Here is a 17261-nt window from a genome sequence, read left to right as displayed (position 1 = left end):
CCCTCCCCTGAAGACTCCCATTATCTATAACCTAAAGGAATGCGTGGCCCTGCAAGCCAAGAGACACTGAGTTCAACAGCTTGAACTGCCTCTAAAGAACAAGACTGCCAAATTTTGGAAGTAGCGCAATTAAGCGCTCAATGTCACCGTGGCAGTGAGCAATTCTCCAGAGGCGAAAAATGCCTTTTCAGAGGGAAGCCCTGGACAAACGGAGCTTGCCTCAGCTGCTGCCGGGTAAAACCGATCCCCCCCCAATGCCACGGCGGGCACGGGACAGCGAGAGAGGGATGGAAGGATAGGGCACGGGACAGCGAGAGAGGATGGAAGGATAGTGAAAGAAAGAGCGAGGGAGGAAGAGGGGCAGAAACAGAGATGTGGAGGGAGAGTGAGGTAGGGCGAAAGGAAGGTTGTTGGGGAGGCGGCGGGGGGGGGGGGGGGGGGGGGGGCTTCCCCTGCATGCATTTCAACTCAGCTGTCGACCAAATATGACAGTGGTTAAAAGAAGAAAATAGAGACGGGAAACAAAGAGATACATGGAAGAAGAAGAAGAAGAAAAAAAAATTGGGACAGGAGCCGAGAGGGACCTCGGGGATGTGGAAAGCAAGAAAATGAAGCAAGTGTGAGTGACAGGCCGGGGGGGGACCCCCTACTCAGAGGGTAAGTGGGCACCCTCGGAGGGTTAGGGCACAGGAAGGCCAGCCGTGACCCCTGTTGCCCCCCCCCCACCCCCGCCGGCAGACGTCTGGCTCAGCCATTGACCAGGAGGCGGTGTGCTGAGCGGGCGTGCGGGGGTCAACACGTACGAGCGCTCAACACATTAGCAGAAGCCCACCACCACCTCCAGCTATTAGAGCAGCACCTCCACTGATACGCTGCCGCAGTTCAACTTGTACAAACAAACTAAAATAACTCCGCGATACTAGAAACCGGTGAGACCGCAGACGACACCAACGCCAATTTATTTAAAGTGATGTGAAAAGGCAAACTTGAGGAGAATGGGGGGGGGGGGGGTTGGGGTTTTTCCAATAAGAGGGATGTTACAGAGGCTTTACATCAATGAAGATTATTTTTAAAGTGACATTTTAAAGGCTATATCTCTGACAACTATTGGCTTTACACAAAACTAAATTTGCATTTTTTTTTTCAGCATCAAAAAAATATTCTTTTTTTTTTTTTTTTTTTTCCTAAACAAATTCCAAAGCAATTTTTCAATTTGAGTTTAACACACAGAGAAAAATGTTGGCAGGCGGCGACCCCACATGCCTGATCTTTGAAACCCAAACATTTTTAAAACTGGTCAATTTCACACAGTTTCACCAGATTAATGGGAGCATGCAGACCATTGCTGGATAAACACGCGCTCTGTTATTGTTGTTTTTTCCTCTGCAGGTTGCGAGCAAACTCATGCTGACATCAAAGCAGCGGGCCTGGAGATTGGAGGCCGGACAGGGGAAAGCGAACGCCTACGGAGTGAGAAAATAAATCAAGGAAACCCAATAGCTCCTTATCTCAGACAGACCCCCCCCCCGAACTAAATCACTCATATACAAATACAGACACACACTGTGTCAGACAAGGAGAAGCCCTGTGCCCCATGTCAGGGCCCGAAGAGTAGCAATCAAGCCTCAACACAGTTCCTGTAGAACTTTCTTTGGGTAGAAAACATATTCAATACTTAATACTTTGAAAACTCTGAATTTATGCCCTTTTAGGAGTCCTCCTGTTTTTGAGCTTCCTCATTTTATTTTTAACGTTAGACTCCATGTTTACATGTTGTTTCGAGTGAAAACGCATAGTTTTTGGCTTTTGTTTCGAAAAGTTTCACATTTAGAAGGCAATTGCAGAAAATCTGAAAACAATGTAGTTAGCACAACATGCCACAAGTTGGCACAGTTGTTTTTTTTATGACCACATACATGCATGCAAAGAACAATGCGCTTTAAACATTAAAAGGGAGCATGGACATTCGTATGGACAGATGTCAAAGTTCGATTGCTATTCCAGGTGAGTCCTGGAGAATATGGACTGGGGGGGGGGGGGGGGGGGGGAGGGGCATCACGCTCTGCAGGCCGCCGTTGTAATCGTCGATCTACTCACACACACGTTTCAGAAGAATAGTTTACTACAGTCCGCGGTGCGCATGTGCACTCACAGGATTTCCCACCTGGATACACAGAGACCAAGTCCAAGCTTTTCCAAAAAAGTTGCTTTTCTGTGACGGATTCAGAGAGTTTTCGAAAGTTCCACCTTGGGGGCCGTTTCAAAAAGTTGCATTTTCAGTGACACCCGAGCACCACTGCTGTGGAAACGGACACTGAAAAGGTGTGTATATCTGCAATCCTGCCCACATGGAAGAACCTATATAAACATATATGTTTTAATATAGGTTATGATATAGCTTTTAATATATGTAACATATATAAAATCAGCCTTTTTCCTATATTATATGTACATAAATGTACATATATGTACACATATACGTGCATACAGGTACCTATATAGGTACATATATGCACCTATATGTTCTTCTTACATAATTGTTTTTTAGTGAGTGCTTAGTTATTGCCTTGATAATGTATGACAGTTGCCAAAGTGAGAATGGGTTATATATATGTGGAAATAAGGAAGCAGTACAAGAGACATTATATGGCCTGTATATTCACATATATGCACCTCAATTTTGCCTATATGTGACATATATACGCAGCATATAAACTGCTTATAGGTTTCATATATGCGCATATATCCTCGTATCGGTTCTTCGTGTGGGTGAGTCCTGATTTGCCACCGTCCTTGTTACAAATTGGTGGGTCATTTTCTTTATCGGTGGTTTATCTTGTCCTTTGCCATCGTCCCTCGGCGTCGCGCCGTCCTCAACAAGCTCCTCTGAAGACGTTTTTTTTTTAAATGAATGGGTTCCAGCTGCGCTGAGAGGAACGCAACTGAAGGGTGGCTTGTTGTTTCAAGCGTATTGTCACAGTTTGGGACGCGTCCAGTAATGTCAAATGGTACGCGGCCACTTTGCATTGACGACAATCCACAATGGAAGCGCGGGAGAAGAAAGGAAAATAGAAGAAAAGAAAGAAACGGAGCTCATCGTGACCGGCTCCGATTACCTTCGTCTTAGCGTCCATTGGCTTCAAACCCATCCATCAGCTCCACTGAAAATTAGTCGCTAATGGCTTTTTAATGAAACGGTAACAATGTAGACAGCTATTTTACCATGATTAAAGAGAGGGGGGGGCACGTTTTCTCCTCTCCTGCAGACCCCGGAGGCAAATGCCAGCCCCCTCGAGCAGCGAGGGCAGAATTTCACAGAATCCCTGGAAGATTTCAAACAGTCAGAGACGAGCCGACGTTCGTTCCTTCGCGATACCGCTATGCTCTGTAATTTGTACACTTGGACACCGACGCGCCACATCACAGGGCCACAACGCTAAAGATAAATACTTGTATACAGCGGCACGCACGAATCCACGGGGGCGCAGTCACACATACAGCCCCGAACATGAAGAGTGAAACCTCTCTGAAACGCTGGAGAGCCGTGCAGCTGGAAACCCGTGGCGAATTGAAAGGATTAGAGCCTGAAATTAGCCCAGATGAATATCAGATTGTGTGACATTCGGAATAATTATCTCAATGAAAACAGCTCATTATAAAAAATCTAGTCTCTCCCCCCCTCTCTCTCTCTCTCTCTCTCTCTCCTTCTCCGTTTCAGTAACTAAATCCACTACTGGAAAAGAATATCTCCATTTACAGTGGATACAGTGCGCAAATTAATTACGGTCGTGAAATGAACAAAATGCGCCATAGCGGACTAACTGAAATTGTATATTCTTTGGCCATCTCCCTGTGCACAAGGGGGTGAGTGACGGTAAGACCGCAGCAACTTTTCTGCAGTTTCTGAAAAAGCACAACTCCGCCGGTCGCCAAGCCAAAACAAATGTGGAGCGACTTTTGAGATTTCTGGACGTGAAAGACGTGAACTGCACGTCAGAAATTCTACATTCTAATAACACACTGACATTTAATAGTCTGCAACTTTTTGTAAAACGGCAATAATGTACACGTTAAAGCACGGTTCTGAAATATACGGGTCAATTAAATGAACGTGCTGGTTCCATGTAAAGCGTCTTCGCCGAGTCAGTCTTTCTTTTGTGAAACCGCACACCACACCTCTGGAACCTGCGTCTGAGGTCACATCAATGACAGACAGTCCATAAATATATGAATCAACCCTTGGCTCGCTTCTAATCATTGCCTTTTTTTTTTTTTCTTCATAGGAAATATAAATGATCTGTTGTTTTAAACCTTCATACCCCCTAATTACGACGACCACAACAGAAATGAAGCAGACTTGTGGAATTTTGTTGGGTTTTTTTTTGTTCAATCATCTGAAGGCGGGGGGATGTTTACAAGCGCTGCAATACCAGAAGTGTTACTAAGCACATTTAATCCCTCTGAACTGTTAGAATGAAAGCTGTGGGATAATTTGACAAGCAAATGCCTTCTTTCTTCCAGAAGCACAAAAATATAGTATGTCCATTACACGGGAGGGGGGGGGGGGGGGTTGTATAGAAATTATTCCAAAGCATCTGCCAAAAAAGCAAATGTATAATTACTAAACTATTTCACTCAAAAGCGAATCACAACACTGGTGATGTCAGACGGCGCGTTTCTGCCAAGAGTGCCTCCACCGTACCCGAGTCAAACTGCAGTGTTTAAGATCTCCCTCCAACATGGCCAGAATAACAACCAAGACAAACAGGGAGCCCAGATATACCCAAAGAGCAAAACCAACCGGGGAGGACATAAGCCTCTGACTTCACCGAGACGCCTCACTCAATCACCATGACAAATTGGGGGGGGGGGGAAAGGTACATGAGGTGATATTAGTTTCCACACAGCGACACCACTTTGTATATTTGTATTGACACGAGGTAATTCACAGTGCGGTACAAAGAAACCAAAGAAACACATTAAATGAAGGCGATTATATAATAATATGAAAAACATTCAAACAAAGCATAAGAATAGATCAAGTAAAATAAAAAACTAAACTCTATCGTTTACTGTAATGGAAATCTTGAGTGAATAATAGTGTTTAAAGGCCTGAATGTGTCAGCGAGAAGTTTGTTCCACGGGTGAGGACGCTTAGTAAACCTCTTCCTGAAGACAACAGCAGCCTGGATGTTTCATATTCTACTCGCAAATCGCAGATGTGTTTAGACGCGACAGCGCTCAAAGCTTTATAGAGCAGAGGTGAGATGGTGCAGAGACTGAGGAGCTCCACCTCGGCTGCAGCGTTAATAATCCAGCCTTCTGAAGATGAAGAGTTTCTTTCAATCTTGCTTGCTCAAAAAAATCCTTTCATTCTAGCAAATGTCTTTTCAGATGGTAGTAAGCTGGTTTTGTTATTGTCTCAATGTGGTTGTTGAATTTTTTATTTCAGGTCTCAGTCCATAATTCCACCCAGACTTCTGTATTTCAGGTCTCAGTCCATAATTCCACCCAGACTTCTGTGACATGAAGTGAAGATGAGTGAGTGCTAAAAAAAAATATTACCTCCGTGGGTTAAGTTGTAAAAACTTCTATTTACAGTATCCCAGTAATGTTGATGAGCAGTTCATCATACCATATACACATTTAAGTGCATTTTAAGCTGTAATCTGTGAATTTCCCTCTGTGTTTTTGGTTAAAATGTCCAAGATATTGTTGGGATGTGTTTTACTAATAAACCTCAATCACCAGCACAAACCGATCTTGTGTTTACGGCACGGTAGCCGATGCCACTCCGTCGGAAGTGTGCATAATTCACCATTCATCTATTCAACCTCAAAGTCATCGTGTTCGGGCATGCAATTGCTTTCTTAGTTACAAGATAGCCCACGACAGTAAGGAGGTCAGCAGTGAGTCTGGAAATCTCAGAGGGCAGCCAAAAGGCGGGCTAACAATGTTTGACTTACATTTTTGGGATTTTGAACAGAAAATTTGGAAGCAACCCAAATTCCAAAACTTGATTAAAAGCCAAGAACGAAAAGTTCAGACAGGCTGGTGGCGACTAATGATGTAGGTGCCACGAAGGAATTTGGAGGCAATTCAACCTGCCTCCAACCGGGCTCCAAGGATCCCTCATCTTTATAATATACTGTGATCTGGCTTTACCATAGTCTGTATTTGAAACGGACATCTGATACAACTGTTAAAAAAAGGAATAACAAAAGAAAGACAAAATAAAGAGACCCGGGAGGGAAAACAGTGTCATAAGTGAGAAAATGAAAGATGAGAGAATAGGAAAGTAAGACAGAAAAGGAGAGAGGGGGGGGAAAAAAAAAGAGAGAAGAGAGGGGGGAAGGAGACATGCAGAGGGAATCAGAAAGAGGGAGAAATTGTTCCTGATTTAGATCTGAGAAGCTCTGGTCCTTCAGATGTCTCCATCAGCTAACCACAAGCCCAGGCTGAGCATGTGAGGCATGCTGCTTACGCTGGCACTGTTACCCCCTAATGCTAATAACTGCAATGTGTTAGCTACAATAAAACACTCGACACAGACCCCTGACATACGCAGGCTCACACACGGGCATGTGCAAAAAAAAAAAAAAAAAAGTACATCTTAGGCAAGTTAATTACATCGCACACGGGGGAATTCCCAAGCACAGAAATAGCTTCAATACTAACCTGTTAATTTCTAATCCAAATAATCAGCAGGCCTCAATTATGTTGTGATTGATCTATTTGAGCAGGCCATTTTTTTTTTCTTCTGCTCAATATGAGGCAATTATTTATCTTCACGAGCCATTAATTAGACATCTGAGAGAAAGGAACTGCTTGGAAATCCTCATTTCGCTGAATTGTTGAAAACTACTTGCAAGGAAGTGATTCTAAAATAAACTGACACCTGTCAAAACAAAACCGTCCCTGCTTCCCAAGCCCTTCTCCTTCAAATGCAATATTAGGCCCATCGTACAAGACATCGGCACTCGTTGAAACAATATAAGCGGCAGCCGCTGAGACGAGAGCGAGCGGCGGCGAGGGCGACTCTGACAACTTAATGGGACATGTGAGGTGCAGCTGGAAGGCACAAGCCGTCGAGGCCAAGTGTTCTTGGAGACTATCAATGTTCTAAAAGTGGCGAGATAAAATAAATCAAACGGGGAGAAATGGGAGAGGACTTTCCGTCCATGTTGTGAAACGCCAGAGTCGTACTGCAGGAGGTTGGAGCACGTGGAATGTAAGGCCGGCGTCGACTTTTATACCCGCGGATTTCAAAGCGACCGAGGTTCTGTCGACTTCAATCAGCTCGGCAAACCAGACGGAAAGATGTCCACTTCACCTGAAAGAGAGTCCGCGATGTTCAACTGTGGACATCGTGGAATCGTAAGCTAGCGTTTCTCCACACATCCCTGGTTTTCATGAAACAAGAGGACATTAATCGGGGGGCTAGTCTCTGCTTTAGCAGATATAAATGTGGTTTTGATACATATACACTGATGTTGACGAGGACGATGTAAATATTTCCATTTTGAATCGTGGCTGTTTATTATGTTTGAAATTGGGACATGGTATTTTTCTGCATAGTTGCCTTTTATTTTGTCTCCCACCGCAGAGAGTGGCACATCGTGCACTTAGTCATGTTACATTCTCTTCTCCTACCCCACACATTAAAGGGCCCCAGACCTTTTTCCAGAGATAAAAGCAAACACTGCTGCTGGCACACTGGGGAAAGCAGAATGCAACTTGCAAAGCCACACACAAAGCGATGTGAGTGAGACATCCTCGGACTGACCGCCGTCGGCATCTCTTTGGCTTTGAGGAGAAGACTTCGCAGACGGGTGCTATTTACAGAAAAAGCAGTGTCAGAAACATTCTGACAAATGCTCTTCTCCTGACTCCGTACGTGCGATTTCACTGGTTGAATCATTTTCTCGTCTTTGCGTGAGAGAAATCTTGGTTTTTTCCTCATAAAGGATGATGTGTAATTTTGCAGTCTGTGTTCGTGGTGGCCTTCAATGCAGACTCAAAACAACTCTAAGAAGGTGCTGTCTGACTTCAGAGTTAGACAAACGTCTGGACAACCATGCCAAGGTTGAACTGTGACGTCGTCTCTTCTTGCAAGAATAACGTCATAAAATTGTCTTAAACTTCAAATTCAAATCGCAGTGAGTCTCCGTGAGGTTTTTTTTTTACTGTGGAAATTTCGACTGACGCTATGGCATCATCATTCGCATAATAAGGGTTGAATTATTTATGGATCAAAAGAGGTGAGGGTCTGCGAAATGAAGCACACACTCACCCCCCCCCCACCCCCCCCCCCAAAAAAAAAAAAACTGAAAACAGACCACCCACAGTTTGTGTGACATGGAATCATACACACAGAGGCACCCAATTACCATGTTGCTTCTTTTTGATGACCATTTAAAAAATGTTTTTAAAAAGGATCTATAGCGCAGTGGTAAGATTACATAAGGAGCAGTGAAATTGAGCAGCCGAAATGTTAACAGTTCAAACTTTGTTGTGTAACATACACAGAAGAAACACACTGATACTAAATGAAATGTTGAAGTGGTCATCAGATGATGATTTAGGGCTTGCTAAAACAATATCTGTCCTACTTTTCTGTCAGGGAAAAAAAAAAAAAAAGCACTAATAGCACACACATTAGCCTCAATTGCAAGGTAATCGTTTCCCCCCCAAACGACAATATCACCTCCACCGAGGGGCTGCTTCAGCCCGGATGGCCCGAGAGCAGGGATTAAACTGTGGAGCGGCAGCATCCTGCCCACAGCGTATTGATCACCAGTTGACTCACTGGATGCAGGAAGCCACTGGGATTAATTTTTCCCCCAGCTGCTTTCCTGTGTCTGAGGACTGTCTGAGGAGCAGGATGTAACCTCATCCCACCAAAAAAAGATCCAAGACCTCACCTCAAAGGGAAAGCAGACGAGCGCTACGGGCTGTTCGGCTTTGGCTGACTTACAAGCGGCGGTGGCTGGGTGCAAGGTCTTTTGTTGGAATGACACACGTTGATTTCTGTGCAGATGCTTCCAATCAATAGGAAAATCTCAAACAGAGATCGGTGCAACGATTTCCCCCCCCCGCCCCGCCCCGAGTGGGAGGATAAATAAACATGGCACAGTCCACTGCAAGAAGAGATTGGAGTCTGGGAATATGTTCGCTTGGATACCTCGCAAACTTCATATGATTACTGAGAACCGTGCTGAACGTTGCACACAGACATACCAAGCATCATTAACTTATCAACTTGAGTGAGTTTTCCTGAGGCTGCCAGCAAAACACTAACAGAAACACACGGGGGCAACTTCATATCTCCTCGCAGTCTACAACCGAGCTCATTTGTAAAGTACTCATTGCGAGTTTTTACGCAAAGCAAAAACGTTGTTAATCGTGGTTCTCCGCTGATATTTAGCGCACCGCACAAGGGAATCAGCAGAGCGCTGGTTGGCAGACGAGACATGAAACACACAACAAATGGAAGCTTGGAGGAGAAATTCAGGACAAGGATTCCCACAGACAAAGACGTATAATGAGGCCGACACACAAAGACTCTTTTAACCACCACCAATCACATACACTCAAGTCGTCATCCGTGCCTGTGCGGTTCTCTATGTCTCTCATTAAAAGACATGCTGTGGCGTCCAACCTGCCTGAGGAGTCTGCAGTGTGCCAGCATTACTCCATCTTTTTTTATTATTTACAGTCAGGGATGTGTTTGGTTACTGCTAAAGGGGGCTGGAATCAAAGAAGAGTTTGTTTTTTTTTCTTCTAAAGCTTTGTCTGTCCCCTTTGTCCTCAGCCCTGAGAACCAGCACCCGCCCCGCCCACTCCTGAACTGATGATCTGATGGATTTATGGCGCAATCTCTGAAAGCCATTTGCTCCTGCAAGCCTGAGAATCAAAGGCAAGATTTCCGGAAAGCAATGGGACCGAGATTATCCAGTTTGTGCTATCTGATTGCAAACATCCACGGGCTGTTTCTTTTACTTGGGCGACTTTTCCTTTGTGTTCCTATTTGGAGAGGATGAGCTGAGTCGGCACAAAACACATCACCGTGTGAGGAGCCGGGGGAAATGTGTATACTGACAGGGAGGGTCCCGTCATTTAGAGAATTGGGCCCAATTTATACAACAGCATTTTCAAGTGAAACCCGCATCAGTTTAGAGGTCAGTTTACTCGACAGCATCGCTTTTTGGAGCCACTGAAAAACAGCTCCTGAGGTGAAATCTTTCGAAAAACGCAACTCTCTAGAAACGCTCGGGCTCCGTCTCTGTGAAGACAGCGGAAACGCTGCAACTGCCCAGGCGCACTACAGCTGTACTGAATAGTTCTTCTGCAGATGTGCGACTCTACGGACAATAACAAGAGTGTTGGCCTCCAGAGCGTCATGACTGCTGGTCCATATTCCCCTGATACTTGGTAGTTTTATAGACGAGAGTCACCCGTAGTAGCAATCCAACCTCCTTGTCTTGTCCATACAAGGAGTCTGCAACCTACTGACGTTCTTCATGTGACGTCGGAGGTCTGGTGGTACCGCTGGGCCCACCGTTTTGGACGTCGCCTGACTGTAAACAACACGCTAAACACAGTCACACTGTTCCAGAGACACAGGTGAGACAAACTTTCCCTCACTTCACAGCACACGGTTTCTTGCTCAGGCCCCGTAGCATTTATTTGCTATTAACTCTATACATGTACAGCTATTTCTACCTAAGCTGGACCTGCTTCTCTCACCGTTCCTCTGACACACACACCAGTAAAAGCAACCTGCACACCCAGCATCTGTTAAAAGGGGGCCGTGCACACACACGTACTCTGATAATACAGCGCACACCGTCACATACCGCCGAATGACCAAGCATAGCTGAAGAGATCGTGATACTCAAACTGGGCGACGGTAGCCAGATCACGCTTCACAACATCAGTAACATACCAGGAGGGAACAGATATGGGTCATCTATCCCTCAACTGTGTCGGTTTATCCACATATCTCCTCTTATTTCCTCCGTCCAGATGACTCACAGCTGTGGACAGCTCTACTGTGTGGCTTGCTCAAATACTCACACAATTAACATCATTAATTTATCACCCCTTCTAAGTGCTGTTGCGATAGTGTTTACTTGTGATTAATTGCGATTACAGACACCATCGATGTCCAAAGCGGCGGCACAACAATTTAGGCCATGACTTAAGTCACATGGGTGAAAAAGCTCAATGTGACCAAGGGCCGTATTCGTCCACCGTCCAGCGAAACAAATTCAACTCGAGCCGCAAAACAAACTTCACCATTAAAATAAGGCTGACACAGCTCTTAAGAGTTTTAGGAAGTTTCACCTTCCAGCTGTTTCAATTTTTAGTTTCAACCATTTTGGTTCTTTATTTAAGCGGTTTTGTTGTCTGCACACACGTGTGTGTGTGTGTGTGTGTGTGTGTGTGTGTGTGTGTGTGTGTGTGTGTGTGTGTGTGTGTGTGTGTGTGTGTGTGTGTGTGTGTGTGTGTGTGTGTGTGTGTGTGTGGTTTCACATCAAGAACAAACAGTGTCAATATGAAGACTACATCGTATTAAGCATTTCTTCCATTTCCATGTAAATGGACATCGTTTTTCAAAATATTGCATGTGTACATGTGAAAGTTTTCTGAAACGAATGTCCTTTCACTTAAAACATTTTCATGTAAACAGCACCTCAGTAATTCATAGAATGAGAAAACAAATCTGTAGAGTTGATGGGAAGCAGCCACATTATGGACCGATTCCCAGACATCCCCCAAACACTCTTTTCAGACATTGTGTTTCCTCAACCAACAAACCACTATTAGGAATTACTACTCCCCCACTGCCCATTACTATCCCGAACCTCCCAGCCAAAAGCTTTTACACCTGCCCGTTTCCCCATATTCTACACTGATATCTACATAGATAAACCAAAACGGAACATTTAAAGACAAAACCTAATTTATTGGACGTCACTGTGATAATGCTTTAAGGAGCCTCGAGTCGACAACCACGCCATACTATAATGCAGATCTCAAAACGCCTTGTTAAAAAGATGCTCAGCAAGTCATCTGTTAGAAATCGGGATGTTTTGTTTCATTGGCGTATAGCACGTTTGCGATCTGTCAATAACAATTACATTTTTCAGTCTTAAACCATGAAGTGCAGATAATTACCAGTGACCATGACCGCAGGCTACACAGAGCGGCTTTAACAGCCTACACACTGGAGAGTTCCTATCTGGTGGGCTGCGGAGTCAACCTCTGGGTGGCAAAACCACAAGTTACAGCTGCACGGTCCAAAATAAACCCCACAACAGGTCGTACTGTTTTAAAAACCTGTTTTGTTACTCACAAATCAAGTATCACATCTGCAGTTTCCAGTTCAGCTCCCAAACAGCTTAAGTAGCACGGTTCTGTCGTGTAGGTGGTCGAGATAGCAATAGGATAACGACCAGGGGGGGGTTTTCGAAAGTGTTCAAGACGGGATTTCCTAATTCGCATGTATTACCCATTATTTAGGAGCATTGAGGTTAAGCGGTGTAAAGCCCTAAAAATAGTTTGGAAGGAATCTAACAGAAGAAACGGCCCAGTTAAACCATATGCCAAACCAGCAAGTCTCAGAGGCACCTCCCCAAATCATCTCGAGGCAACGCATCAATCAGAACCTCCACATCAGTGGCAAATGCACTCAGCAGCCATAAAACTCCCAGATCAAGCAGCGAGCTGAGCCAAAACAGAGCGGCTCTCCTCGCTAAGCCCCAGCTCTTATCTTTGTCTCGTAAAAAAAAAAAAGTATCTGAAAGTGTGACGATCCACTGTAACTGCCGTCCAGCCTGAGATTGCACCTCATCTTCAACATCTGGTGCAGTTCACCAAACTGTCAAGGAAGAGGGAAAGTGAAGCATTACATCCATGTTTGCTGTTAGGTCTTTCGTCAAGAAGTGTCAAGTGTGTCACCCGAATCTGTTACGAGTTACAAATATCTGAACGGGGCGCACAAACGTGCAGCGCAATACCTGATGTTCAACCTCCTGAACATTAAAAGTCTCTTCAACCAAGACCAAAACCTCCGTGTCACTCCAACCCACATCACCTGACCGAAACAATATAAACGGACACCACTTAATATAAATTAGCTGCTCCTCATTTCAGTGAGATTCCAGTGAGGCCAGGAAAACACTTGATGCTTATGGAGTTTCATTACTTGCTCCCAGTTCTTTTTTTGTGCGACGTGCGAGAGAGGGTTTCTCGGATTATGTATCGCTTTATCCGAAGCAGCTCTTGGCAATCTCGGGGTTATTTCATTCAACATAAAAGTCGCTTAATTCATGCGGAGAGACACTGATTGTCTGCGCACGAGGACGAAGAAGTGCATTACAACAAAACCCTTTCATCCCCGTGACCAATCTGTTGATACACACACTGAGCTCTTTGGCAAAGGCGAAATAGTCTCGCTTCACATGCCTTTACACTGAGCCCAGAGTACTTTTTTTTATTTATTTAGTTACTTCTGTGTCAATAAACTCAAATAAATGAGAGGATGTATATACAAATGTAGATATCTTAAAAGGTGTCTGTCCCAACATTTTTATTGGTTAATAGTTGTTTGGTTTCCAGAATTCCTGTCAAAAAGTTGACAACACTGTTTTCCAATTAGCATACTTTCTTCACTACAAGTCCTCATTACAGCTTATTTAAAGCAATTACACTGTCAGCAGGAGCTGTAATCTCCAACTGCTGCTAAACGCCCCAAATTTCCAACTTTTTTTTGCTTGGAAACTCTAATTGTGAGCCGCAGATGGGCTCTATTGAGCAATCTGAATATCCCCTAATATTACCCAGTTCCTCTCCAGAGGAAACGCCAACATTATAAAGGGCCAAATCATTCCGGTGAAATTACACAGACCTTAATGAACTTCAAAAAGATGTGCGGATGTTTTTACAGGCCGGCGCTCGGGCTTTAACGGTAATTATGAAAACAAACCGCATTAATGATATAATTTATCATTTCCACACCGTTGGCTGCGGGAGCTCCACCACAGGAATTCGGGTAATGTGTTAAACTACAATTGGAAGATTTTGCCCGGACGCATGTCAAATTGAGATCTTTAAAAAAAAAAAAAAAAAACCCAGTGCCCTATTGTCCAAATTACAAGAAGCCTCTTAGAAAAATCTGGAGGCCCAAAGGTGACATGCGCCCATGACTTCCTGCTGGAATTGGATTAAAACTGTGCCAGACCTTTAATCTTTATGAACTTGGCATCTAACCTTTAGAAAAGTGTCAGGTTATTTTTTCTGAGATTAATTTGACACACTTTCCTTCTGGAATAAGCAAAAGAGTAATGTGCCACCTTGGAGATCACACAGCCAGTACTGCTGTTCCCTTTTTCTCTTTCTTTTTTTTAAACGAAGAGATGTGTTACGGGGATCAAAAGGTAACAATAATAATAATGAGAGGCGGGTAACCAAATTACACAACCCTGAAGCATATAAAGGAAACTGGCTTCATTTTCTTGGCTGCAGAACACAGTAGTCAGCCTCCTGCCTCCTACCAGCAGAGGAGAGAAGTGTAGTGGCTCATTTAAATTCCACATGCTAGAAGGATTTCTGCTGTAAGTCTGGCTTTTCTCCAAATTATGTCTCCTGGGTGTACATACCGCTGAATAATTTGTCCAAATGTCATTTGCAATTCCCCCAAAATCTTTTCTTCGCCCGAAAAGCCTTTTAGAAAAACATCTGTAACAAATAGTTGTTTTGAGACTACAAGCATTACACCAGCACCGGTACGAGTACATGACCTTAAGCTGTGTATGGAGCATAAAAAACAAGTTTAAATTTCCACCGGGCTCGAAACCCGATCACTTGAGCAGTAGCCACCTGCATAGTATGATATTTACCATTAGTTCTGGGCAGCTCAGGCTCATGTGTTACAAATCTTTTAGCCGCAGTCTATATAATTAGCTGTAATTGACTTCCCTTGAAATGTGTTTCTTCTGGGACATCTGGCCTTGAAACTTCAACCTTCCCATAAAGCGCCAGCACCGAGTTACACTTTTGCGAACTGAGCGGAGGGGGGGGGGGGGCAAAATAGGACCAGGCTTTTTCTGCAAGAATAAATCGACCCCCCCCCCCCCAAAAAAAGAAAAAAAATACTTTTCAGGAAACACACTTGGAAAATGAAAATATTTGTAACTAAATTAAACACAATAATACAAATATTTTACATGGAAGGACTGTTCTCAGACTCTGATCAATGTTGAAGCAAAACAGAGGTTGAGCCGCCTTTTTTTTTTTTTTTAAACAGACATTTCATATTATACAAAACACACATTCCACGTCGATGTTGAACAATTTGTTTTTGTTTACGTGATTCTTAATGATTCTTCGAGAGGAAATAAATGTTCACAGCTGGGAAACTAAACGAAAACTAAAGCCTGGAGAATTCTGGTCAGTGGTCAATTTTGCTGTCCCTCCTTCTCAACAGCGAGAGTGTGAGTACTTGGCGAAAGAGATACAAGTAGTTTTTTTTTTTTTTCTTTCCCAAATGATATGATGATGTGGGACAAAACAATAGCCGGTGCCTGCTTTATATCAAACTCGTTTTAGAAGGCAAAGGCTGACGCTTCTCACTTACTCACTTCTGAAGCAGTTCTGGGAGTTTGCATGACAACACACATTCATCCGAGATGTGTTGCTGCACTTGTGCCAAAGTGTGATTGATCCAAGTCATCTCTTCAACAGCCATGAATTCATCCTGTTGCTTCAACGAGGCAGCCTCTCGTTTCCTCGCTCGCATTGTTATTTTTCACTGATGCGCTCCTCGTGAGGTGTAATTAGACGGAGATAAGTAACAAAACGTCAAATACTCCGCTGATTAAACACACCGAGGCCCGCCTGCGTCGTGCCTCACGGCAGCGAGAGCAACAGAGTTGGAATATTATGGGTTGGCTGGGTCATTTGCAAATGTCACTTACATCAGTGTTTTTCGACCACTGTGCCGCGGCACACTGGTGTTTCCGCGAGATCTCGTCAGGTGAGCCGTGGGAAATTATCCAGTTTCACATTGTTTTCTAAAAAACATTTGCTCTCACAGCCGACAGTGTGTTGCAGAGTAATCATGTATAAATACTCTTCGCCAATAGAGGGCAGCACAGAACTTTGCCGATGAAATGTAAAGTGACAGACGTCAGTGTGGTTCATCTCCACCTCCTGCTACCATCTTGTATCAAAGTACTGTGTCAGTGACAGTGATGGAGAAGTTTTTGAAAAGGAAGAATGTGAACCAGGATCTCAGCTCTTCATCCATCAGGTCCAGGTTTCACACTGAGGGAGGCACTATTAAAAAAAAGAACTTTCTTTCTGTATTTATTTGATTCCTGTTGATAAAACGTTAATGAGAATGACTTTATATTGTTAATAGAGGCTACAGAGTTTCACATTTTAACATTTTTCGGTGGTGGTGGTGGTGTGCCTCCAGATTTTTCCAAAGAAAAAAGTGTGTCTTGGCTCAAAAAAGGTTGAAAAACACTGACTTGCATCATGTGATATCACACAATGGCAAAATAAAAATGTTTTATATTTTGTTACGGCAACTAAGGCCACATTTTCAAGTGGAAAGTGCTCAAACTTTCATTAAGTTTTGGGTGTCCGTTTACACAACGGTGCTCGGTCACTGAAAACGCGACTTTTCCACACTGCTCCTGAAACGGAACTTATTCAAAAGGCTCCGACTCCTTCTCCATGGCACCTGGATGAAAATGAGCATTTTCTGAAACGCTGCTGCTGCTGCACATGAGCGCGACGGCCATAGCAAATAGTTCTCATGCGCATGCATGAGGAGCTGGACAACAACAACAACAACAACAACAACAATGGCTGCCTCCAGAGTGAGCAGTGAAAATGGATTGACCGCGTTGCTTGCTCTTTACTCGACAATGTCTTTAAGTGAAAATGCAAAGCTTTTGTTGAGTCCATTTATATGATAACGGTGCTCAGAACCTTCTTTTTTTTTTAAACTCAAGACTCCATTGTCGTGTAAACAGGCACAAACGCAATTTTATGAAAAACACTCAGGACCCCTCTCTGTGTAGACATAAACACTGCTCCTGTGCTAGCGCCCCACGGCTGCAGTAAATAGTTCTTCTGCACATGTCCGAACAGAAGCAAAATAACAGCATTTCCTCCAGAGTGTCATGACTCCCAGACCATATTCTCCTGGGACTTGGTGGTTTTATTGTTGAGTCATTTCTAAT

The 17261-nt window shown here is 43.9% G+C and overlaps 1 protein-coding gene across 1 annotated transcript in view; it reads right to left on the bottom strand.

Moving 5' to 3' along the window:
* Positions 1-17261, bottom strand: part of vps13b (vacuolar protein sorting 13 homolog B) — a 328731-nt gene that overhangs the window by 307175 nt on the left and 4295 nt on the right.

Source organism: Blennius ocellaris, assembly GCF_963422515.1.
Source record: "Blennius ocellaris genome assembly, chromosome: 8".
Lineage (NCBI taxonomy): Eukaryota > Metazoa > Chordata > Actinopteri > Blenniiformes > Blenniidae > Blennius > Blennius ocellaris.
The sequence above is the reverse complement of the archived record's forward strand: the minus strand, read 5'-3'. Positions and strand labels throughout refer to the sequence as shown.